The sequence below is a fragment of the Canis lupus genome, chromosome X (genome assembly GCF_048164855.1).
Source record: "Canis lupus baileyi chromosome X, mCanLup2.hap1, whole genome shotgun sequence".
In the NCBI taxonomy this organism is placed as follows: domain Eukaryota; kingdom Metazoa; phylum Chordata; class Mammalia; order Carnivora; family Canidae; genus Canis; species Canis lupus.
In genome coordinates this window covers 62,975,524-63,003,290 of record NC_132876.1, presented here as the reverse complement: position 1 = coordinate 63,003,290, position 27,767 = coordinate 62,975,524, and the positions used below count along the sequence as shown (strand labels likewise).

Below are 27,767 nucleotides of genomic sequence, written 5' to 3'. Positions count from 1 at the left end.
CTGGGGTCCTGCTCCAACTCCCTGCGAGCCCCTTTCCGCCCGGGAAGGTTGGTGCAGCTCCTGCTTCTCCGGGACGGGGCTCACCTGTCCTGGGGACACTCGCCCCGGCCTTAGCCGGGCTCCTCACGGGACCCCTCCCCCTTGGATGCCTTTTGTTTCTTTATTTCTTTTTCTCCATCTTCCTACCTTGATAGAAGAGCGAACTCTTCTCACTGTAGCGTTCCAGCTCTTCTCTCTTTAATTCTCAGGCCAAATTCGTAGATTTTCAGGATAATTTGAAGGTTATCTAGGTAATTTGGTGGGGACAGGTGATTTGGGGACCCTACTCTTCTGCCATCTTGCCCCTCCTCTATAGTCTTCTTTCTTATAACAGGTTTTGCTGTATCCCAAATATTTTGGACCATTGTGCTTTTATTTTCATTTCTCTTCACATATGTTTTTTAGTTCCTCCTTAATTTCTTCTTTGGCACATTAATTGTTTACTAACATACTACTTATCTTCCATGTATTTGTTATTTCCAGATTTTTGTTGTAATTGATTTCTAGTTTCATATCATTGTGTTTGAAAAAGAAGTATGAAATGATTTTGATATATTTGTTAAAGATTTTATCTATTCATTCATGAGAGACACACAGAGAGAGAGAGAGAGAGAGAGAGTCAGAGACACAGGCAGAGGAAGAAGCAGGCTCCATACAGGGATCCCGATGTGGGACTTGATCCTGGGACTTCAGGGTCACGCCCTGAGCTGAAGGCAGGCACCAAACCACTGAACCACCCAAGGATCCCCTGATGTTGACATTTTTAAAGTTTATTGAGACTTGTTTTGTTGTCTAACATGTGATCTGTTCTGGAAAAAAAGTGTTCCATATGTACTTGAATGTGTGTTCAGCTGTTTTTGAATGGAATGTTTTGAATATATGTTAAAGTCATCTGTTCCAATGTGTTATTCAAAGCCATTGTTTCTTTATTGATTTTCTGTCTGGAATATCTATCAATTGATGGAAGTGGAGTGTTAAAGTCCTCTACCATTGTTTTTTTTTTTGTATTTTTTAATTGGAGTTTGATGTGCCAACATATAGTATAACACCCAGTGCTCATCCCATCAAGTGCCCCCCTCAGCGCCCATTACCCAGTCACCCCATCCCCCCACCCATCTCCCCTTCCACTAACTCTTGTTCATTTCCCAGTTAGGAGTCTGTCATGTTCTGTCACCTTCTCTGATATTTCCCACACATTTTCTCTCCTTTCCCTTTTAATCCATTTCACTATTTTTCATATTCACTGAATGAATGAAACCTTATAATGTTTGTCCTTTTCCCTTGTTGTGTTACTATGGAGGTTTTCCTTCATGTCTGTTAATACTTGTTTAATGTCTTTGGGTGCTCTCATGTTGAGTCCATCAATATTTATAATTGACATATCTTCTAGTTTGATTTTTCCTTTATGATCATGTAATATCCTTCTTTATCTCTTGTTATAATCTTTGTTTTAAATTCTATTTTGTTTGAGGAGCCTCAGTGGCTCAGTTGGTTAAACTTTGGTATCTTGATTTTGGCTCAGGTCATGATCTCAGGGTTATGGGTTCACGTCCTGCATCAGGCTCTGTGCTCAGGGTGGAATCTGCTTGAGATTCTCTCTCTCTCTCTGCCCCTTCCTCTGCTCATGAATGCTCTCTCTCTCTCTCTTCCTCCCTAAAACAAATGAATATTATATTCTTTAAAGTATGTTTTGTTTGATATAAGTACTGCTACCATACTTTCTTTTTGTTTCAATTTTCATGATAATTGTTTTTACATCTTTTCACTTTCAATCTATATATGTCTTTAGGACTGACATGTATCTCTTCTATGCAGCACATAGGTAGGTGTTGCTGTTTTGTGTAGTCTTTCTGCCTGTGTTTTTGATTGGACCATTTACTGCATTTACAAAATAATTATTGACAAGTGTGTGCTCATAGTCATTTTGTTACTTGTTTTATAGTTGTTTTTGTATTTTTCTCTCTTTTTTCTTGATCTCTTCTCTTGTAGCCTGATGGCTTTATTTAATGATATGCTTAGATTCTTTTCTCTCTATTTTTTGCAAATCCATTACAGGTTTTTTATTTGTGGTTACCACTAGGTTTATATATATAACATCCTGTGCATATAAGTCTATATTAAGTTGATGATCACTTAAGTTCAACTCATGCTAAAAGTACTAATTTTTACTCCACTTTCCACATTTTACGTATATGATATCATGCCGTAAATTACTTTTATTTCATAAATACATTGATTTTTGTAGGTGTAATTGATTTCACTGCTTTTGTGCTTTACTCTATACTGGTTTATAAGTGATCAATCTACTACCTTTGTTATGTTTTCATGTACTTGTAATTTTTTTTTCCTTTCCTAATTTTCTTACTCCTGATTATGGCCTTTTCTTTCCACTTGAAGAATGCCCTTTAACACTTCTTGTAAGGCTATTTTAGTGATGTGACCTCCATTAATTTCTGTTTGTCATGGAAAATATCTGTCCTTATATTTTGAATAAAACCTTATTGTATAGAGTATTTCTGATTACAGGTGTTTTACTTCTTTTAGCGCTTTTAATATGTCATGCCAGTGTCTTCTGTCCTACAAAATTTCTGCTGAAACATCAGCTGATAGCCTTATGGGGTTTCCCTTTATGTAACTGTTTTGTTTGTTTGTTTTGTTCTTGCTCCTTTTAAAACTCTCTATTATTACTTTTGGCCATTTTAATTATTATGTGTCTGGGTGCAAACTTTCTTGGCTTTCTTTTGTCAGTAGCTATGTGATTTATGAATCTGGATGTCTGTTTCTTTCCCCAGATTAGGGAGTTTTTCAGCCATTATTTCTTCAAATAAATTTTCTGTTCCTTTTCTCTCTCTTTTCCTTCTGGAATCTCCATAATGACAATATTATTACAATTGATGATGTCATTGAATTCCCTTAACCTACTCTCCTTTTTAACTATTCTTTTTTTTCCTTTTTGCCATTTAGCTTAGTTGGCTTCTATTTTTTTGTCTTCTAACTCACTGATCTGTTTTTCTATGTCCTCTAATATGCTATATATTCTCTATAGCATATTTGTCATTTCAGTTATTGAGTTTTTCTTGTCTGGTTCTTTTTAAAATATAATATTTTTTCTTTGTTGAAGATATCCTCTACTCTTTTCTCAAGTCTAGTAAGTATCTTTATGGCCATAACTTTGAATTCTTTATTATGCATATTGCTCATCTCCATTCCATTTAGCCCTTTTGCTGTGATTTTTCCCCCTTTTTTTTCATTTGGGACATATTCCTCTGCATCATCATTTTGTTTAACTTCCTATGTTTGTTATTAGGAAGATCAGTTATGGTTCTTATCTTAAAAGTAGTGGTGTTATGAAGAAGAGATCCTGCAATGCCCTGTAGGTCAATGTCTCCTAGTTACCCAGGCCAGGCACTTCAAGGATGTCTTCTTTGTGTTGCATGCACCCTACTGTTGTGGCTGAATCATGTTTGCCTTCAGTCTAGTCAGCTGCAATGGCCCACTTTGCCTGTTGGTCCTTGTACCAGTAAGGGGCCAGTCTAGGACTGCCTTGGAATTATAGTTGGGTCATAGCTGATGCCTTCTCTTAGCCCTTTTGCTGGGGCTGCTGTTGAACTGAACTGCAGGGTTCTCTTCTTACATTGTGAGATGATTTCCTTGGTGAGTGGGACCTGTGGTCAGACCCAGATGTCTGCCTTCAGTCTGTCTCTTGGGGTTTCAGTGACCTCAAACTACAAGGCTTTCTCCTTGTGCTGCCCTTGGTGAGGTTTTTATTGACAGTAGAGGCCAGACCAGATATCTGCCCTCAGCCCACTGCTGGGACTGCAGTTGAGATGGTATGTGTGGTTATCTTTTATCTCCCCAGAGCAGGAGTCACTTTGGAGGGACTACTGCTGAGTGGATTGGATTGGATGGGCAGCTATGCAGAAGAACACAGAGATGGGGCCTACAGTGTTATCAAGCTAGGTGAAGAGAGTTCAAGATGGTTCCAGGAGGTGTTTGGCTATCTAGGTTGGGATTGGGTAGATAAATGGTGCCCACCAGCCATTTTGTTCTTGAAGTCTTTTAAAGAACAATGTTTTTCCAGCTCACATTCTGAGATTAGTAAATAAATCTCCTTCCCTTATACTCCAGGCACTGCTCAAACTGTTGGTTCTTTGCTGTGTTTTGCAGAAATTGATATTCTGTCTCCGTAATGGATGGGACTCAGCTTCCCTTTTGGCTTTCCCACAGCTAAAAATGCTGATTTTTAAAGCACCCAGAGTCAAGTCCTACTTATTAAAAAAGTTCAAAGTTAAATGCCACTGGTTTTAAAAGCCAAATTTAGGACTCATCTTCCCAATGTGGTCGCTTTTGTCTGGGGTGCCTGGTGTGGGGTTTATTCATTTTCTTTTCCATGCTTGTTCTCTCCCTTCCATTTGTGGTTAGTCTGGCCATGAGTTTGGTTTGCAATCACATCCCTGCTCCTACTGCCATTTTTGATGCAGGCTTTTCCCTGGGATTAACTGCAGAGTCTGTTCTGTCAGTCTTTGTGTTGTTTCCTGGATTAGTTGCACTGGTGTGACGAGGTATACCCATGGGACGAGGTGAGCTTAGGATCCACATACTATAATATCTTCCTATGCTAACTAAATCAAACTTTGTACTAGACTTAGACTGTTAGAACTCAACGAAACCTTAGGGATAATATAGTCCAACTATTACATTTTACAGATGAAATATTGAAGCCTAGAAATAGAAGTAATTTTCTCAAAGTCATACCACCAGTTAGTGATAAGGTGAAAACTAGAAGGCAGGTGTCCTAGTTCTCTCACCTGTGCTTTCCCCCCATACTCTGCTTTCTCTCAGCTTATGTGGCCAGTCTTGGGAGTTGAAAAAGCCAGCAAATAATGTGAAATACTTTGGGAGTATATGACTTCTCTAAAAGTACTTGATGAAGTAAACCCCAAACTAAAACCAGTTTTTATATTTTACATGACTCTTGTCCATGAAATATAATTAACATAGACTTGAAAAAAAGTCCCTGAAAATATTCACCATTTCAATAAGATCTGCTTCTCTCTAGCTGGATTTACCTGGTGATGTTTATGATTAATCTGTAACTCTTCTCAGTCACTGAATTATGTCCTTATGAACAATTGCTCTAGTTTGTCCTCATATATCTAGCCCACTTGGGTAGTATTTGGATAGTTCTGACTATGCCTTCACACATTAAAAAGTACCAATAAGGATCATAACTCTGTTAATTTGTAATTTTCTGTCTGGGCTTTCTTTCCTAGCCCTTTTGAAATACTAATATGGATTGCCTTTTGGTTACTCTAGTATATTTTATTGTCACCACTATTTTTTTCCTTCACCAAGTCTTTTTAAGCATTTATGAAAAGTCCCTTTGTACCCTTTGTAAATAAGATGTAAACATCTTATTTAATATATGTTAGAGGCCAGAATAAAAAAGAAAATGACAGGTATTGAGATCTATTATGTGCAAAGCACTGTCCTACTGCCTTTTACTTGGGATATCTTACGTAATCTTAACAACACACCCCAGGGGTATACATTATTGTACTTATTGTAAAAAAGGATGAAAATGAAGCAGGGCAGGGAGGAGAGCAGAAAACAAGTGGTTCAACAGCTCCAAAATGAAGCTGGTATTCAAATTCTAGTTTCCTCGAAAGGAAGCCTCTCCCCAAGGAGATTGCACTCTTGATGAGAAAAGACTCTTAAAAGAACTAGTTTGACACAAATTTGTTTAGTAGAAGCTATTATGTTGGCTGTCTGCCTTCTATCTTTCCTGTCTACTCCTCCCTTTTGTAGAATTCTCTGACAACACTTATGATATAATCTGGCTTCTCTAGTAATCCTAATACATTGCACCACCTAAGACTGTCCCCATCTTTGTTCCATTACTTCCCTTTTCTACAAAGTAAAATGCATCTCTATTTGTATATTTCATCCTGTTCAGTCTCTAAGGTGAAAACTAACATATCTGATTGACTACAGTTTATAGGTTAATGTTAAAATCCTCCTTGTAGTATTTTCATTTATTAAGAAATACTTGTAGAGTCACCTGGGTGGCTCAGTCAGTTAAGCATCTGACTTTAGATTTTAGCTCAGGTCATGATATCAGGGTAGTGAGATTGAGCCCCACATGGGGCTCCGTGTTGGGTGTGGAGCGTGCTTAAGACTCTCTCTCTCCCCGTCCCTCCCCCATTCACACATTCTCTCTCTCTCTCTCTCTCTCTCTCTCTCTCTCTCTCTCTCTCTCTCAGAATACAAGCCATTAAAAAAAAGGAATTCTTGGAGACCAAGTGAGTTAAAGAATTGAATCTATAATGGGATATTTCAGGGAAAGTGGCAACCCCAGGCAAGATATCATTGCACAACATGGAACAGAAAGGAGTGGAGTATGTTTTTTGGTGCATCTAAACTACCCCACATAAGAAGCCATCTGCAAGCATTGCAATGGTACCTGCGAGGCAGTTTTTTTGTAGAAGTTAATCTCTCTCAGCATCAGCTGAGCCAGTGTCCATTTAGATCTCTCTCCGTGTGTATACATTAATCAATGAAGCAGTTGTGGTTATAAGAATTCAGAAAAGATTCCCATGTGAGAAAAATCAGTTTCTACCCTCCAACTGTTTTGTGTTTGACTACAAGCTATGGGATTTTTCTAGGCTAGTTAATCATAGTTAAGAGTTCCTTGTGACCAAGGAGTGACATGTGAATCCTGCCACTGAAATTCCTATCATTGCTCACCCTTTCCAAAGACTAAGTCAAAAAAATATGTCAGATGGTAAAGGGATGCCCACTCAACTTTACTACCACCAGCAGCTAAGTATAACTCGCTCCATACTATTTTTGCCCATGGTAATCCATTTTTGGGGTATCAGCATCCATCTACTGAAATATCCCAGCCCTCTATGAGAATCTTCTTCACTTGATCACTGTTTTTCTATTTTTTTCAAGCATAAATGAATTAAACCAGCAAGATTCCTCATGGCTTCTTCAGAAGACCCTATTGCTCTGATTAAGGAACTCCACCAGCATTGGAGAAAAGGGTAGGTACTCAAATAGTCTTGATTCCATTTTGACATCATCCCTAACAGAGTGCTTTTTCATTGTGAGCACTGGCCTGAGAGCCTTCACTAGTCACCTGTCCTACATTTGCTGGTTCATTTTTAGATTACCAGAAAATAATCAGATTCTTGCAGTCAAAGAATGTATCTTATGGAACATGAAAAGCTACTGTTTCTGGAGTATTTTGTAGAATGAGATATTCTTTCAAATATTGTCTTGTTGAGTCATATTGGAAACTGAGGCAAAAGGGAAATGAGCCATACTGTCCCTGACTTTATCTATTAAGCAAACAAAAATACATAAGTATCACTCAGCACATATTGTCCATTCTAGTTATAAAGAGTAATATGTGTGCACTGAGGAAGGGGATGCTATTTACTGAGAAGGAATAATAGGATAGTTGTAAGTGAATCACATGAATAATAGGAAAGAGCTATTTATTGATTGGTAAACTTAAAAGTCATTGAATCTTAGGTTAAGAACAGATTTGGAAGATGCAGATTTTGGAGAGAGGGGAGTGTTGATTTTTTATTTTTGGCTCATTTTTCTAGATGTTTATTCTTATAAGAAAGGTATTATTGAAGCGCCAGCCTAGATATCTAACCATTGTAAGAGGACATGTCTAATACTTAAGCTCATTAAAAAATATCAGCCAGAAATATCTCATTGTGATTTTAATTTACATTTTCCTGATTATTAGTGATGTTATCTTTTCATGTATCTGTTGGCCACTTGTATGTCTTCCTTGGGAAAAAAAATGTCTATTTAGATCCTCTGTCCATTTTTTGATAAGGTTATTATAGGTTTTTGCTGTTGAGTTGTATGTATTTTTTATATATTTTAGATATTAATGAAATATTGGATACATCATTTGCATTATTTTCTTTCATTCAGTAGATGGCCTTTTTTTGACAGCTTCCTTTGCTGTGCAAAAGCTGTTTATTTTGGTGTTATCCAAATACTTAAATGTACAACAGGTAAATTATGGAAGCAACCCAAGTGTCCAGCGATAGATGGATGGATAAAGAAGTGATATCTATCATCTATCTATCTATCTATCTATCTATCTATCTATCTATCTAATGGAATATTACTCAGCCATAAGAAGAATGAAATCTTGCCATTTGCAACAACATGGATGGACCTAGAGAGTATTATACTAAGTGAAATCAGTCAGTCAGAGAAAGACAAATACCATGTGATTTCACTCACATGTGAAATTTAAGACACAAAAGAAACAGGAACATCTGGGTGGCTCAGCCAGTCAAGCATCCAACTCTTGATTTTGGGTCAGGTCATGATCTCAGAGTTGTGAGACTGAGCCCTAAATCCAGCTCTGTGCTGGGGGTGGAGCCGGCTTAAGATTCTCTCTCTCTCTCCTTCTGAACTCTCTCTCTCTCTTTCTCTCTCTCCTTCTAAAAAATTAAAAAGAAACAAAACAAACAAAAACTACAAACAAAAAAAAAACCAAATTATTAAATACAGAGAACAAACTGGTGTTGCAAGAAGGAAGGTGGATTGGGGAATGGGTGAAATAGATAAAGGGGATTGAGAAAACACTTACTTTGATGAGCACTAAGTAATGTGTACAGTTATTGAATCATTATATTTCATACCTAAAACTAATATAACACTGAATGCTAATTATACTTCAAAAGAATCAGGAGCAAAATGACTGCACAGATAACTTAAACATGGAGAGAAAAAGACCCTAAACATGGTCACATTCAATTACCCAGGAGTTCAGAGTTTTAATAACTAACACAACTCCTTAGAGTGTTCATAATCCCTGTTTGTGAATACGTGCACGTTTAACTTTTTAGTGTATGGATTTATGGCTATCTGGAAGCAAAATTGAAATCATTCTATCTTTTCTTTCTAGTTGCACTTTCTTGTAAAAGTGGAAAGAACCTCTGTACAAGACTACTTGAAACTTTTTCCCTGACATAATCAGGATGAGTATAGATGGAGAGCTCAGTGAAACAAGAATAAAAATAATTAGGTGCCTGTTGAAGCACATTATATTTTCAACACTCATAAATTAGTAATTAATAAGTGGGGTAGCCTAAATAGCATACTTCCTTTGTCAAAAAATAATTATCTTTTGCCTCAAGTAAAGAACTATACCTCCATTGGAGGTATTAAGAAATGAAAGTGCTGGTTGATCCTGAGTTCATGTTATGATATAAAAGTCAAGTTAACTGGGGAAATTCAAGTGCATTTTTATTTATTAATAGCCACAGATGTCTCTAATCATAATACAACCTCAGGCTTGAGAGAGAAAAGGAAATACATAACTATTACTATTAGCCAAAAACAAAAACAAAAAGCAAAACAAACAATAGAAGTTTTTAGTAATAAAAATATATGCATGAAAAAATATGTAATTTCTTTTAATGATTAAAAGACATGAGTTTGCATTCATTAGAGCACCCCAGAATTTGTTCATTTTTAAGAACATATTTATATATCACTTACAGAAATATTAACTCATTCAATACTCATAGAGGTAGGCACTATTATCACTTTTTACAGATGAGGCAATTGAGACACAGAAATGTTCAGGTAACTTGCCCCAAATCACACAGCTAGTCAGAGGCAGAGTCTGATTTTTTTATTGATGTGTAATGAACATACAGTGCTATGTTAGTTTCAGATGTGTAGCATACTGATTCAGTAATTCTATATATTACCCAATGCTCACCATGATAATTGTAGTCACCATCTGTCCCAATATAATGTTATTACAGTATTATGGACTATATTACTTATGGTGTACGTTTTTATAACTGGAATTTTCTACCTCTTAATTGTCTTTATCTATTTTAACCATTTTTCCAGACACCTCCCTTTTGGCAGACTGGTTCCAGAGTCCCATGCTCTTATCAACCATAAATGATGCCTCATTATTTATGAAATATTTGTATATTATGCAATAATTATATATGCATCCGCACGAAATATGTCATTAAATACCAGGGCTATTTAAAACCCAGAAGTAAAATGATGCAGTATTAGAGCTAAAATTGCCCATAAAAGTTAGTTTAATCTACCCATTTCAAAGAATAATGAGGAGGTAGAGAAGAAGATGCCAGCAGAGTAGGAGGACCCTTGTCTTGCCTCATTCTATGAACCCAATTATATAACTATCAAATCATTTTAATACCTCAGAAATACATCTGAAGACTGACAGAACAAACTCCACAACTAAAGGGAGAGGAGACCACACTGAAGAAGTTAGGAAGCATGCGGACATGATTTAGAGGAGAAATGGATTGCAAGTGCTACAGAAAAGGGAACCACAGGCACAGAGGATAAGAGAGAGGAGCATACAGGAGAATGCAGATAAACTTCTGCCAAAAGGCATTGGCTTGTAAAATGAGAGGCTGACTTCCATCAATTCTTGTAACCAACCCAGCTTATAGACTGGAGTAATGGTCAGTAGGGTTGGCTGATGCTAGTCAGATCAGACCCTGAAGAGAAGGCAGGGAAACAATGCAGAGGCAGACAGTGTGGAAGCAGCAATCTTAAGACTGCCTAGGGCACAAAATGGGAAGATGATTCACTCTTCCCAGAGTTTGTCCCTGAGAGGCTTCATTCATAGACACACTTCACTGGGAACAAAGGACAACAACATTTCCCTCACCCAGCACTCAGCATAAACACAGAGCCACCTTCAGGAAGCACCACAGCACCCATGCTGTCTGCCTAACTTAAATCCAATAAACCCAAAACTCTATGATCTGGCAAGAGTGCTCTTCTCAATAACTCTTGACATTCCCACCATAGCAGGCCCCTCACCCAGAAGACCAGCACAACCCCCTACACACACCATGTCTTCCAACCAGAGAGTTCTACAGAGACTCAGTTCTGGAGGAGAAAGTGACAGGTCTCATTTCACAAGCAAACCAGAGCTCACCTAGTTAAAACACACTACATTCAGGCCAAGTATGAAACACTGCCCACAGGAGGAAAGGAGAGCTTCTGCAGATGACTGGCCTGAAAGATGGAGCAGACAAAAAAAAAATAGAGTCCATGCAGCACACACTAGTGACACACTCTGAAGCACCAGGATATGGGCACTACATGACCTTGGGTTCATAAGGCCATTACTTTCAGGAGTAGGAAACATAATTTGCCTTTCTAACACAGATAAGAAGGCAGAGACTTAGACAAAATGTAAAGATGGAAGAATTTATCCCAAATGAAAGAACAGAATAAAACCATTGCCAGAGATATAAGCAAAAGAGATATATGTAAGATCCCTGATAGAGAATTTAAAGCAACAATAATGGGGCTACTCAGTGGGCTTGAGGATAGAATAGAAAACATCAGTGAGACCCTTACCACAGAGATAAAGGAATTTAAAAGGTTTCAGAGATGAAGAGTGTGATAAACAAGATCAGGAACAGGCTTGATGCAATGAATAGCAAAGAGAGGAATGGATTCATAACCTGGAAGACAAAGTAATGGAAAGTAATCAATTTGAACAAAGAGAGAAACAAGAATAATGCAACACAAGAGTAGATTTAGGGGACTCAATGAGTCCATCAAACATAGTACATCAAAATTTCATTTTATAGAAGTGCTAAAAGAAGAGTGGGAAAAAGCATCAGAACATGTATTTCAAAAAATGATAGTTGAAAAGTTCCTTAATCTGCAGAAGGAAACATACATCGAGATCAAGAAGGCACAGAGAACTATCAAAATTAACAAAGGCAGGTCAACACCAAGGTATAGTGTGATTTAATTTCCAAAATATAATGATAAAGAAAAAAATCTTAAAAGTAGCAAAACAAAACCAGTCCCTAATGTACAGAGAAAAACCATTAAGTCTAGCTGAAGGTTTCTCAACACAAACTTGACAAGCCAGAAAGGAGTGACATTATGTGACAAATTGCTGAATGGGATATATCTGAAGCAAAAATATTCTATCCAGCAAGGCTATCATTCAGAATAGAAATAGACTGAAGAGTTTCCCAGAAAAACAAAAACTAAAGTAATTCATGACCATTGGACAAGCCCTGTGAGAAATATTAACAGAGATGTTTTTAGTGCCAAGAAGAGACTAAAAGGGACAAAGACAAGAAAAGATCAGAGAAAATCTCCAGAAACAATGACAAGCAAGTAAGAAAGTTGCAATAAATACATATCTATCAATAATTATTTTAAATATAAATGGACTAAATTCTCCAATCAAAAGGCATGGGATGTTATTATGTATTAAAAAGAAACAACAATCTATATGTTGCTTAAAAGAGACTATTTTTAGACCTAAAAACACCTACATTTATCATGCACATGGATGTCAAAAGAAAACCTGAGCAGTAATACTTATTGTAAACAAACTAGACTTTAAAACAAGGAATGTTACATGAGACAAATAAAGGCACTATATAATAACAAAGGGCAAAATCCAAATAGAGGATGTAACAATTGTAAATATTTATACATTAACATGAGAGCACTCACATATAAAAAACAATTAATAACAAACGGTGCCTGGGTGTCTCAGTTGGTTAAGCATCTGATACTTGATGTGCAGTTCAGGTCATGATATCAGGGTTGTGAGATGAAGTCCACATTGGGCTCCATACTGAGTGTTAAGCCTGTTTAGGACTATCAGTCTCCCTCTTCCCTCCCCCCATACTCACGTCCACTCTCTATTCAAAAAATACCAATTAAGGGCAGTCCAGGTGGCTCAGTGGTTTAGCGCCACCTTTGGCCCAGGGCGTGATCCTGGAGTCCTGGGATCTAGTCCCACGTCAGGCTCCCTGCATGGAGCCTGCTTCTCCCTCTGCCTGTGTCTCTTCCTCTCTGTGTGTGTGTGTCTCTCATGAATAAATAAATAAAAATTTAAAATAACAAAAACATATAAGAACTAATTGGTAATAATATAATGACAGCAGAGGATTTTAAAACCTCACTTACATCAATGGACAAATATTCTAAACAGAAAATCAACTAGAAAACAATAACTTTGGATGACAAACTGGAACAGATGGACTTAACAAATATATTCAGAGCATTTCATCCTGAAACAGCAGAATACACATTCTTTGTAAGTCCACGTGGAACATTCTCCAGAATAAATCACACATTAGGCCACAAAACAGGCCTTGACAAATACAAGAAGATTGAAATCATACCATACGCCTTTTCAGAACACAATGCTATGAAACTAGAACTTAACTACAAGAAAAATCTGTAAAGACCACAAATGCATGGAGCTTAAATAACATGCCATTAAACAATGAATGGGACAGCCAGGAGATAAAAGAAGAAGTAAAAAATACACAGAAATAAGTGAAAAAGAAAACAGAATGCCCAAAACCATTGGAATCCAAAACCATTTAGGATCCAAACAAAAGTGATCCTAAAAGGGAAGTATATAGAAATACAGGTCTATCTCAAGAAGCAATAAAAATCTCAAATAAAAAACCTAACCTTCACCTTAAGGAGCTAGAAAAAGAACAACAATGAAGCCTACAGATAGCAGAAGGAGGGAAATAATAAAGATTAGGGCAGAAATAAATGATAGAGAAGCTAAAAAAAAAAAAAAGACCAATAGAACAGATGAATGAAAACAGAAGCTATTTATTTAAAAAAAATAAAATTGATGAAACTCTAGCCAGGTTTATCAAATAAGAGAAAGGACCCAAATAACAATAATTACAAGTGAAAAATAACAACCAATCCCAGAGAAACATACTTAAAGGAGAATATAATGAAAAACTATATACCAACAATTAGACAACCTGGAAGAAATAATTCCTAAAAAGATATAAACTACCAAAAAATGTAACAGGAAGAAAGAGAAAACTTGTACAGACCAATAACCACCAAAGAAATTGAATCATTAATAAAAAGAGATCTCCCAAAAAACAAAAGTCCATGACCATATGTGTTCACAGGTGAATTCTACCAAACATTTAGAGAAGAGTTAATACTTTTCTCCTCAAAATATTCCAAAGAAACAGAAATGGAAGAGACACTTTCAAATTCATTCTAGGTCTCCAGCATTACCCTGATACCAAAACTAGATAAAGACTCCACTAAAAAAAGGTCCAATATCTCTGATGAATAAAAACACAAAAGTCCTCAATAAAATAAGAGCAGGGATCCCTGGGTGGCGCAGCGGTTTAGCGCCTGCCTTTGGCCCAGGGCGTGATCCTGGAGACCCGGGATCGAATCCCACGTCGGGCATCCCGGTGCATGGAGCCTGCTTCTCCTTCTGCTTATGTCTCTGCCTCTCTCTCTCTCTGTGTGTGACTATCATAAATAAATACAAAATAAATAAAAAAATAAAATAAAATAAAATAAGAGCAAACCAAATCTAGCAGTACATTAAAGAGACCCTTCATCATGATCAAGTGGGACTTATTTCTGGTATGCAAAGATTGTTCAATATTCACAAATAAAGTAACATGATGCATCACATTAATTAAAGAAATATAACAACCATGCAATAATTTCAATAGATGCAGAAAAAACATCTGACAAACTATAACATCTATTCATGATAAAAATCCTCAACAAAGTAGATGTAGATAGAAAATACCTTAAAATAATAAAGGCCTTATATGAAAAACCTACAACTAATGTCAAGCAAAATGATAAAGAATGGAGAGCTTTTCCTCTGTGGTCAGGAACAAGGCAAGAATGGACACTCACATGATTTTATTCAACATAGACTGGAAGTTCTAGGCACAGGAGTCAGACAACAAAAAGAAAGAAAAGGCATCCAAATCAGAAAGGAAGAAGTAAAACTTTAACTTTTGGCAGATGCCATGATACTGTATATAGAAAACCTGAAAGTCTCCACTAAAAACTACTAGATATGATAAACAAATTCAGTAAAATCACAGGATATAAAATCAATATACAGAACCCTTGCATTTCTATACACCAATAATAAAACAGCAGAAAGAGAAATTCCAGAATCAATCTCATTTATAAGTGCAACAAAATTAATAAGACACCTAGGAATAAACCTAAGCAAAGACATGAAAGACCTGTACGTTGAAAACTATAAAATACTAATGAAAGAAAATGAAGATGACCAAAGAAATAGATAGATATTTCATGTTTATGAATTGTAAAGCAAATATTGTTAAAATGTCAATACTACCCAAAGAAATCTACACATTTAAAGCAATTCCTGTCGGACATCTGGGTGGCTCAGTCAATTAAGTGTCTGCCTTCAGCTCAGGTCATGATTTCAAAGTCCTGGGATTCAGCTTCACAATGGGCTCCTTGCTCAGTGGGGAGTCTGCTACTCTCATTCCCTCTTCCCTTCCCCACCATTCATTCTCTCTCTCTCTCAAATAAATAAATTAAAATCTTAAAAAATACAATGCAATCCCTATCAAAATACCACCAGCATTTCTCACAGACCTAGGGTAAACAATCCTAAAGTTTGTATGGAAGCACAAAAGACCCCCAATGCCCAGAGCAAACTTGAAAAAGAAAAGCAAAGCTGGAGGCATTACAATTCCAGACTTCAAGTTATATTACAAAGTTGTAGTGATCAAGACAGTATGGTACTGGCACAAAAACAAATGCATAGATCAATGGAACAAATAGAAAATCCAGAAATAAATCCAAAAGTATACGGTCAGTTTATCTTTGAAAAGGAGAAAATAATATCCAATGGAAAAAAAGAGAGTCTCTTCTGCAAATGGTGTTGGGAAAAATGGACAGCAGCATGCAAAAAAAAAATGAAACTAGATTGTATTCTTACACATACACAAAAATAAATTCAAAATGGATGAAAGACTTAAGTGTGAGACAGGAAATGATCAAAATCCTAGAGGAGGGGGATCCCTGGGTGGCGCAACGGTTTGGCGCCTGCCTTTGGCCCAGGGCACGATCCTGAAGACCCGGGATCGAATCCCACATCAGGCTCCCGGTGCATGGAGCCTGCTTCTCCCTCTGCCTGTGTCTCTGCCTCTCTCTCTCTCTCTCTGTGACTATCATAAATAAATTTAAAAAAAAATTTAAAAAAAATCCTAGAGGAGAACACAGGCAGCAACCGCTTCGTTTTTGGCACCTTGTTACTAACTAGGTCTCCTGAGGCAAGGGAAACAAAAGGAAAAATAAACTACAGGGGCTTCAAGATAAAAATCTGCACAGCTAAGTAAACAATCAAGAAATCTAAAAGGTAACCTTTGGAATGGGAGATCTTTGTAAAGGACATATCTGTTAAAGATGTAGTATCCAAAATCTATAAGGAACTAACCAAAAAACACCCCCAAACCCCAATAAACCTAGTTAAAAATGGGCAGATGACATGAATAGTCATTTTTCCAATAAAGACATACAGATGATCAACATACACATGAAAATATGCTCAATATTACTGATAATCAGGAAAATGGAGATCTAAATTACAATGAGATATCACCTTATATCTGTCAGAATGGCTAAAATCAACAACACAAGACATAGATTTGACAAGGATGAGGAGAAAAGGAACCCTCTCACACTATTGGTGGGAATGCAAAGTGGTTTAGCCACTCTGGCAATCAATTTGGAGGTTCCTCAAACAGTGGAAAGTAGAACTATTCTTTGATCCAGCAATTGCTCTACTAAGTATTTACCCCAAAACTACTAAAATATTAATCCAAAGAGAGACATGCACCTGGATTTTTTTATATTTATTTATTTATTTATTTTTTTTTTTAAACATTTTTTTTTTTAATTTTTATTTATTTATGACAGTTACACAGAGAGAGAGAGGGAGAGGCGCAGAGACACAGGCAGAGGGAGAAGCAGGCTCCATGCACCAGGAGCCCGACATGGGATTCGATCCCGGGTCTCCAGGATCGCGCCCTGGGCCAAAGGCAGGCGCCAAACCGCTGCGCCACCCAGGGATCCCTATATTTATTTTTTAAAACTACTTTACTTATCCATTTATTTGAGAGAGAGAGAGAGGAATAAAGAGAGGGAGAGAGAGAGAGAGAGAGAGAGAGTGTGGAGGGAGGAGCAGAGGGAGAGGGACAAGCAGACTCTGTGCTGAGAACAGAGCCCAACACAGGGCTCAATCCAATGACCCTGAGATTATGACCTGAGTGGAAACCAAGAGTCAGATGCTAAAGTGACTGAAACACTCAGGCACCCCCATGCAGATGTTTATAGCAGCATTAACTACAATAGCCAAATTATGGAAACAGCTGATGAATGGATAAAGTGTCCATAAACTGATGAATGGATAAAGAAGTCTTACACACACACACACACACACACACACACACTGAAATATTACTCAGCCATAAAAAAGGATGAAATTTTGTTATTTGCAATGACATGGATAGAGTTAGAGAGTGTTATGCTAAGTGAATTCAGTCAGTCAGAGAAAGACAAATGCCATGTTGTTTCACTCATATATGGAAGTAGAAAACCAAACAAAGGAGCAAAGAGTAAAAAAAAGAGAGAGAAGCAAATCAAGAAACAGACTGGTAACTATGCAGAAAAAAACGAATGATTACTGGAGGGGAGTGGGAGTTGGGGCATTGGTTCAATAGATGATGGGAATTGAGGAGTGCACTTGTGATGAGCACTGGGTGCTATATGGAAGTGTTGAATCACTATATTTTGTACAGTTGAAACTAGCATTGCACTGGATAACTATCTGGACGTCAAGTAAAAACTAAAAATCAAGAGTATTTAGAGTGCCCCCCCAGCAAGGAAATGAGAGCCTAGATAAATTGACTTTCCCATAGTCGCACTGACATCCAATGGCAGAGATGGAACAGGAACTCAAGAATTATCACTCTTAACCTAATATGATTTTCATTACACCGAAGTTCCTCTGCTATGACTAATTTAAAGAAATGCATCACAATATATATTTTCAAATCTATATTACCTTCAAATGGTAGGAAAAGCAAACTCAGTTGGATGCTTACTTTTTGATAAGTTTTTTTTTTATTTAGTAGCACTGTGAGATGTTCCGTATTCTAAATTTTCAATGCATTGATGGAGTCCAGAATGGTAATATGTGTGTGTGTGTGTGTGTGTGTGTGTGTTGTGTGTGTGTTGTGTGTGTTGTGTTTGAGTTTCTTGGGTAATTTTCCACAAATGCAGAGGTTCCAAATAGAGAGTACTATTCATCCTCCCAGGCAAAGGATTTTCCTACAGATGAATACCTTGGTGTGGTATGTAGACTATGTTTATGGAATAGTTAGAAAGGTTATGAGAGTAATAAGTCAGATAGAGCCAGGGCTAAGGCAAAAATAAGGCTGATCAGAACAATGTTATGAGGAAGATCAAATGAACCCAGTAGCAGTCTATATAAGGAGACTGAGAAGAGGGCAGCCTGGTGGCAGTTTAGCGCTGCCTTCCACCCAGGGTATGATCCTGGAGACACTGATTGAGTCCCACGTCGGGCTCCCTGCATGGAGCCTCCTTCTCCTGCCTGTGTCTCTGCCTCTCTCTGTGTGTGTCTCTCATGAATAAATAAATAAAATCTTTAAAAAAAGAAGGCTGAGAAGAAAAGTCTTGGGGGGGGGAAGGATTAAAGAAGACTTTAAATTTGAACCCTTGAATTATTAATGATATCAGTGATGTTCCCAATATTGGAAAGGACAGTGAAAGAGAAGGGTCTTGGTTTTAGATAAATTTAGAATTGTTAGCAGTTTGTTTTAATATTCCTCTTATCTCATGTATGAAGCCTTGTCTAAGTGATTCGTGTATGGATAGTTGGATGATAGGTACATAGGGAGAGAGAGAGAGAGAGAGAGAGAGAGAGAGAGAGAGAGAGAGAGAGAGATAGTACCATTAACATAACAAATGATGGAAGCATATAACCATTTGAAGATCATCCTGATAAAAATAATCAGACTTCACATATTTGCAATTACTCTGTCACTGATGTGAACTGCTGATAAAAAGCAATGGAATATCAAACTGTTAGAGTTATTATTCCAATCACTTTGTACATGACATATATTTATGTTGGTAAGTACAGACGGTCCATCTGAACTCAAGCCATGGCCATCTCTTAAAGCTAAATTGTAATTTGCTAACACTTGTTAAAATGTACAAAGAAAAGGGGTAAATACAATGAACTCTAAATGCATTTCAAGGGGTGGGTACTTACATTTCATTTCAGAAATATAACCATTAAAAACAACTAAATATTGGAAATAATGCTCTTCGTTGAGAAAAAAAAATACTTTTTACTTTGTTACTCAGCCATTAGAAATGACAAATACCCACCATTTGCTTCAACGTGGATGGAACTGGAGGGTATTATGCTGAGTGAAATAAGTCAATCGAAGGACAAACATTATATGGTCTCATTTATTTGGGGAATATAAATAATAGTGAAAAGGAATAGAAGGGAAGGGAGAAAAAATGGGTAGGAAATATCAGAAAGGGAGACAGAACATGAAGACTCCTAACTCTGGGAAACGAACTAGGGGTGGTGGAAGGGAAGGAGGGCGGAGGGGGTGGGGGTGAATGGGTGACGGGCACTGAGGGGGGCACTTGACAGGATGAGCACTGGGTGTTATTCTGTATGTTGGCAAATTGAACACGAATAAAAAATAAATTTATTATTTAAAAAAATGATACCACGAAACACACACACACACAAATTTTTTGGTTTAGAAATGGCCTCTTTTGGGGATCCCTGGGTGGCTCAGCGGTTTAATGCCTGCCTTTGGCCCAGGGCCTGATCCTGGAGTCCCGGGGTTGAATCCCTCATCAGGGTCCCTGCATGTAGCCTGCTTTTTCCTCTGCCTGTGTCTCTGCCCCTCCCTCTCTCTCTCTCTCATGAATAACTAAATAAAAATATTTAAAAAAAGAAATGGCTTCTCTTTTAACCTTTTGCAAGATTCACTTAAGGGGAAGGAATTTAAAATAAGAAAATACCAAGCTCGTGACTAAATTACTCCTAAACTTCCCGTAGGCTAAACTTATTTCCTAGGCTTACAGGTATCCAGAAGTCCATCTTTTTGAGTAGTTCATAACATAGAGAGGTAAGAAATTGGCCTATGTCAGAAATAAAAGTGATAAAATCAACAGGTAAATTTAATTAGAAAAAGTATGATCTTTTTTTCAACTTCAAGTTTTAAAGACCAGGGACCATTCAACACACATTAAGGTACTTGGTGATTCCCCTTGCTATGGTGGGGGAGGGACTCGTCATTTCCTCCTATAGGAAGGCAGCAGGCTGTGGTAGAGAAAGTAAAAAGAGTACCACATTGCCACAAAGTGTGCTCTACTCCATCTTGTTGTGTATTTGAATGGAAGGGGATATTTTTTTAATCTGACTTGATTTTATTTGTACTTCCTTTGATGGTAATACAATGTGGCTGCTTAAATGTATACTTTGGAGAGTTATTTTTTTTAAAAAGCAGTGACTATTTTGAGTTGTGTATTCTGCCTTAGTTCAAGGCTGCAAATGAAAATCATAAATTTACAATTGGACTTTTTTAAAAAATGCGAAATGGACAATGAACTTGTGAGACCCCGGTTTCTCTGAAGATGTATTTTCTTTTTGATTGTTCCTGAAAGTTTCTTCAATTTGATTCCCAAATACTTAAATGAATATATTGTAAATATTTCAGGAGAAACCATGAAGGAAATCCTAATCAGTTCACTGGGATGCCATTCAGAGCACTTGTTTTATCCATTAGCAAATGATAATACATAAGAACAAATTTTACTGTTGAGGGAAGAGAGACAATTCTATAAAAAAAATCAGATGTAATTCTAATAAAAGGAAATGTTCTTTTAAAAAGTGTCTTTTGTAATCCCCAAATGCTTTGATGTAGCTCATATCAATGATTAAAACATTAGGTAGAAATTATTAAATGTTTTTGAATTTTATAACTTGAAAAGACTTTAAAACACATACTATAACACTTGTGCTATATTCATATTCAAATATATTTGAATATAACACTTGTGCAAAAATTATGTGAAACTGGATTATTCAAAAACTTGGAAAATAAAGAAGTGTAGGTTAAATTAAAAGTCAGAGATGTCAGAGCAAAGTACATGATGTATTCAAGGATACCCTGACATAATGGAAGCCTAGAGCATTTAGAAGAGTATAAGTGATAAGGCCAGAAAAATAAATAAGTTTTTTTGAATGTCAGAGTTTTAGGTCATCACAGTGTGGATACTTAAAAGATTTTGTACATATGCTTCAACCTATAACTGATAAAGACACCTGCAGATTTATATCAATCTAAACTAAGAAAGTTATGCTATTTAACATAATAAAGAGAAAACAAAGCTATTACTCATGTCAAAATGTTATAGAAAGATATAAAATATAAATATATGTTCCACCTTTTGAAATATTGCTAAATATTAATGGTTTTATTATGGAAAGTTACAAAGATTTGCATTTGCTGATAAAGATTCTTTATTTGATTTTATGTTGTTGCAAATAGCAAGATTTCATGCTTTTTTTATGGCTGAGTAGTAATCCAGTGTGTGTGTGTATACATACACATATTCTCTATCTGTTCATCAGTAAGTCAGTCGGAGAAGGACAAACATTATATGTTCTCATTCATTTGGGGAATATAAATAATAGTGAAAGGGAAAATAAGGGAAGGGAGAAGAAATGTGTGGGAAATATCAGAAAGGGAGACAGAACGTAAAGACTGCTAACTCTGGGAAACGAACTAGGGGTGGTAGAAGGGGAGGAGGGCGGGGGGTGGGAGTGAATGGGTGACGGGCACTGGGTGTTATTCTGTATGTTAGTAAATTGTTCATCAACAAACATTTATGTTGTTTCAATTATAGGCCAGTGTATCTAATGCTGCAATGAACATAGGGATACATATATCTTTTTGAATCAGCATTTTGTTACCTTTCCAAAGTTTTGTTTTATATTTTATTTTATTTTATTTTATAATTCTGGTGAGTTAACATACAATGTTAACATACAATGTAATATTAGTGGCAGTGATTAGTGAATTCAGTGATTCTCACTTACATAAAACACCCAGTGCTCATCACAATAAGTGCCCTCCTTAATACGCATCACATATTTCAAGCATCCCATCCCCCTGGCCCACCTCCTCTCCAGGAACACTCAGTTTGTTCTCATAGTTGAAAGTCCACTTTATGGTTTGCCTCTCTCTCTCTTTTTCTTGACTAGTTCAAAATTGCCTCAAAGATAAATACAAAGAATACATTATGAGAATATTTCTCAAAACATAGCATCACTAGGGTAAGCATACAGCATTGCAAAGTGACCATTTGAAGGTAACATAGATTGGAAAATATAAATTGTGATGAATTTCTTTAAATTAGTCATAGCAGAGGAACTTCAGTGTAATGAAAATCATATTAGATTAAGAGTGAGAATTCTTGAGTTCTTGTTCCATCTCTGCCATTGGATGTCAGTGCGACCATGCGAAAGTCAGTTTATCTAGGCTCTCATTTCTTTACTGGGGGAGGGGGCACTCTAAATATTCTTCATTCTTTAAAAGTGTGTATATATATATACATACGTGTGTGTGTGTTCATATATATATGTGAATGGATAAGGAAATGGTATATATATCACTTCGTTATTTTTTATAGATTTTATTTATTTATTCATGAGACACACACACACACACACACACACACACACACACACAGAGAGGCAGAGACATAGAAGAAGCAGGTGCCATGCAGTAAGTCTGATGTGAGACACAATCCTGGGACTTTGGGATCATGCCCTGAACCAAAGGCAGATGGTCAACTGCTGAGCCACCCAGGCATCCCATATATCACTTCATTATCCATTCATCAGTCTATGGACACTTGGGCTGTTTCCATAATTTGGCTATTGTAGATAATGCTGCTATAAACATCTGCATGGGGGTGCCTGAGTGTCTCAGTCACTTTAGCATCTGACTCTTGGTTTCCACTCAGGTCATAATCTCAGGGTCATTGGATTGAGCCCTGTGTTGGGCTCTGTTCTCAGCACAGAGTCTGCTTGTCCCTCTCCCTCTGCTCCTCCCTCCACACTCTCTCTCTCTCTCTCTCCCTCTCTTTATTCCTCTCTCTCTCTCTCAAATAAATGGATAAAGTATTTTTAAAAAAGAAATGTAAAAAAACATCCACGTGCATGTCTCTTTTTGGATTAATACTTTGGTAGTTTTGGGGTAAATACTTAGTAGTACAATTGCTGGATCAAAGAACAGTTCTACTTTCCACTTTTTGAGGAACCTCCAAATTGTTTTCCAGAGTGGCTAAACCACTTTGCATTCCCACAACAGTGTAAGAGGGCTCCCCTTTCTTCACATCCTCACCAACATCTGTTGTTTCTTGTGTTGTTTATTTTAGCCATTCTGACAAATGTGAGGTGATATTTCATTGTAGTTTTGATTCATATTTCCTGGATGATGAGTACTGTTAAATGAGTATTTTTGTATTCTTCAATTAAATACCCATAACTGCCATTGCTGAATTGTAAGGTAGTTTTATTTTTTATATTTTTGAGGAATAATGCATATTCCATCCTTCTATAGTTACTGCACCATTTACATTCTCATCAACAGTGCAGGAGCATTCACTTTTGCTCCATATCTTCTCCAATAATTGTTATTTCATATTTTTTTGATAAGAATCATTCTAACTGGTGTGAAATGCTAATTTATTGCAATTTTTATTTCCATTTTCCTAATAATTAGTAATGCTGAACATCTTTTCAAGTACCTGTTGGTTATCTGTATGTATTCTTTGGGAGAATATTTAGTCAGATACTCTGCCAGTTTTTAAATTATTTTCATCATTGTGGCTGAGTTTAATGAATTCTTTATATATTGTAGTTAGTAGCCCTTTGTCAGATAAATAATTTGCAAAAATCTTCTCCCATTCAGTATGTTGGCTTTTTGTTTTAATGATGATTTCTCTTACTGCACAGAAGCTTTTTAGTTTGATGTATTCCCATTTGCATATTTTTGCCTTTGTTTCACTTGTATATGGAGTCCAATCCAAAAAAAAAATAACACTAAAACCAATGTAAATGAGCTTACCACCTGTTTTCCTTTAGGTATTTCATAGTGTCAGGGATCACATTCAATTATCTAATCCACTTTGAGTAAACTTTTGTGTACAGAGTAAGTTAGTGGTCTAATGTCATTCTTTTGCATCTAGTTGTCCAGCTTTCCCTGTGTCATTTATTGAAGAAAATGTCCTTTCTCTATTGTATGTTCTTGGCTCCTTAGTCACAAATTAATTGTCTATGTACTGGGTTTAATACTGAGCTCTCAGTTATGTTCTCTTGATCTGTGTCTCTGTCTTTATACCAATACCATACTGTTTCAATTTTTATAACTTTGTAGCTTGGCTTGAAATTAACAAGTGTGATACCTCCAGCTTTGTTTATCTTTCTCAAGATTGTTTTGGCTATTAAGGGTCCTTTGTGGGCTCACACAAATTTTAGGATTATTTGTTCTAGTTCTGTGAAAAATGACTTTGGAATTTTTATAGGGATTGCATTAAATCAGATTCCTTTGGGTACTATGAATATCTTGACAATATTAATTTTGCAATCCATTAATATAGGTGTATTTCCAATTTTTATAAGTTTTTGTTTTAATTACAGTTAACATACAGTATTATATTAGTTCCAGTGTATAATATTGTGATTCAACACTTCCATACTTCACCCTGTACTCATCATGACCAATCCACTTTTATCCCCATAATCTATTTAACCCCCTCACACATACTTGTCCTCTGGTAACCTTCAGTTTGTTCTCCATAGTTAAGAGTCTGTTTCTTGGTTTTCTCTCTTTTTGCCCTTTGCTCATTTGTTTTCTTCCATAAATTCCATACAAGAGTTAAATCATGAGGTGCCTGGGTGGCTCAGTCAGTTGACCAACTCTTGACTTCAGCTCAGGTCATGATCTCCGGGTTGTGAGATTGAGCCACACATCAGGCTTCTTGCTAGTCTTTGAACCTACTTAAGATGCCCTTTCCCTTTCCCACTTCCTCTCCTCTACCCACTGTCTGTCTCTTTCTCTCTCTCTTTCTCCTTCTCTCTCTAAAAAGAAAAACAGTGAAATTGTAAGGTATTTATCTTTCTTTGAATCACTTCACTTACCATTATATTCTCTAGATCTATTCATGTGATTGTAAATGACAAGATTGCAGTTTTTTTCATGGCTGAGTAATATTACATTGGGTGTGTGTGTGTGTGTGTGTGCACATGCGCATGCCACTTATTTATCCATTCATTAATCAAAGGACACTTGGGCTGCTTCCATATCTTGGCTATTGTATATAATGCTATTTTAAGCATAGATGTGCATGTATCCTATTGAATTCGTGTATTTGTATTCTTTTGGCAAATAGTCATGCAACTGCTGTATCATAAGGTTGTTCTATTTTTATTTTATTTTATTTTATTTTATTTTATTTTATTTTATTTTATTATTATTTTATTTTAGAGATTGTGGGGAAGGGCAAAGGAAGAGAGAGAGAGAGAAACTCTTAAGAAGGCTCTATACCCAGCATGGAGCCAGACATGTGGTTCAATCTCACAACCTTGAGATCATGACCTGAGTTGAAATCAAGAGTTGGACACTTAACCAACTAAGACACTGAGGCACCCCAAGTAGTTCTAGTTTTAACTTTTTGAGGACAGTCCATACTCTTTTCCATTGTGACTGCATCAGTTTGCATTCCCACCAACAGTGCAGGAGGGTTCTTTTTTCTCCACATCCTCACCACACTTGTTCTTTCTTGTGTTATTGATTTTAGCTATTCTGACAGATGTGGGGTGATATCTCATTGTAGTTTTGTTTTGCATTGCCCTGATCATAAGTGATGATGGGAATCTTTTTGTAAGCTATTGGACATCTGTATGTCTTCTTTAGAAAAATGTCTGTTCATGTCTTCTGCTCACTTTTTAATTGGATTATTTTTGCAATGTTGAGTTTTATCAGTTCTTTATATTTTTGGATACTAACCATTTATTGCATATGTTACTTGCAAATATCTTCTCCCATTCCATAGGTTGTCTTTTAGGTTTTTTTATTGTTTCCTTCACTATGCAGAAGTTTTTTATTTTGATGTAGTCCCAATAGTTTATTTTTGTTTTTAATAACTTTGCCTCAGGGGGCCTATTGAGAAAGTAGTTGGTATGGACAATGTCAGAAAAGATATGGACTGTGCTTTTTTCTAGGATTTTTATGGGTTCAGGTCTCACATTTAAGTCTTTAATCCACTTCAATTTATTTTTACGTGTGATATAAGAAAGTGGTCCAGTTTCATTGTTTTGCATGTTGTTCTCCAGTTTTCTCAACACCATTCGTTGAAGTGACTTTTTCCCATTGGATATTATTTCCTCCTTTTTCAAAGACTAATTGAACATATAATTTTGGACTTATTTCTGCATTTTCTATTCTGTTCTAATGATCTATGGTCTATTTTGTGCCAGTTCCATGCTATTTTATTTACTACAGCTTTGTAATAAACTTGAAGTCCAGAATTGGGATGCCTCAAGCTTTACTGTTCTTTTGAAGATTGCTTTGGCTATTCTGGGTCTTTTGTGGTCTCCTATAAATTGTAGGATTGTTTGTTCCAGTTCTGTGAATAAAGCTGTTCATATTTTGATAGGTGTTGCATTAAACCTGTAGATTTCTTTGGAGAGTATAGGCATTTTAACAATACTTGTTCTTCTAATCCATGAGAAAGAAGTGTCTTTCCATTTTTTTGAGTCATTCTTGAATTTCTTTCATCAATGCTTTATAATTTTCAGAGTATAGATCTTTTACTTCTTTGGTTATTTTTATCCCTAGGTATCTTATTCTTGGTGCAATTATAAATGAGATTGTTTTCTTAATTTCTCTTTCTGCTGCTTCATTATTGATATATAGAAACCAATAGATTTCTGTATATTGATTTTGTATACTGAGTTTAGTGAATTCATTTATAAATTCATTTTTTTTCATGGAGTCTTTGGGTTTTCTATATATACTATCAGGTCATCTGCAAGTAGTGGATGTTTTACTTCTACTAATATAGATATCTTTTATTTCTTTTTGTTGTCTGATGCTGCGGCTAGGACTTTCAGTACTATGTTGAATAAAGTAGCAAAAATGGTCATCCTTGTCTTATTCCTGACTTTAGAGGAAGAGCCTGCAGATAATCTCTATTAAGAATAATATTAACTGAGCAGCCCTGATGGCTCAGCGGTTTAGTGCCACCTTCAGCTCAGGGCCTGATCCTGGAGACCCAGGATCAAGTCCCACATCCGGCTCCCTGCATGGAGCTTGCTTCTCCTTCTGCCTGTGTCTCTGACTCTCTCTCTCTCTCTCTCTCTCTCTCTCTCTCTCTCTCTCGTCTCTCATGAATAAATGAATAGAATCTTAAAAAAAAAGAATGTTATTAGCTGTGGAATTTTCATATAAGGCCTTTATTATGTTGAGGTATGTTCCCTCTAAACCTATTTAGTTGAGGGTTTTTATTGTTAATGGTTGTTATACTTTGTCAAATGCTTTTTCTGCCTCTATTGAAATGGTCATATGGTTCTTATTTTTTCTGTTACCGATGGGATGTATCATGTTGATTGATTTCTGCACACGTGCAATCCAGATATAAACCCCATTTGACTGCACACTTGAAATCCAGGAATAAATCACACCTGAATGTGGTGAATGATTAGTTTATGTATCATTGGATTTAGTTAG

The 27,767-nt window shown here is 36.5% G+C and overlaps 1 protein-coding gene across 2 annotated transcripts in view; it reads left to right on the top strand.

Annotated features, from left to right (window-relative positions):
• GPR174 (G protein-coupled receptor 174) overlaps window positions 1-27,767 on the top strand; it is a 63,435-nt gene that overhangs the window by 17,727 nt on the left and 17,941 nt on the right. For both annotated transcript variants that reach the window (XM_072818152.1, XM_072818151.1), the window contains exon 2: window positions 6,997-7,088. The gene's annotated coding sequence lies outside the window, so the exon portion shown is untranslated. The remainder of the gene's footprint in view (window positions 1-6,996; window positions 7,089-27,767) is intronic.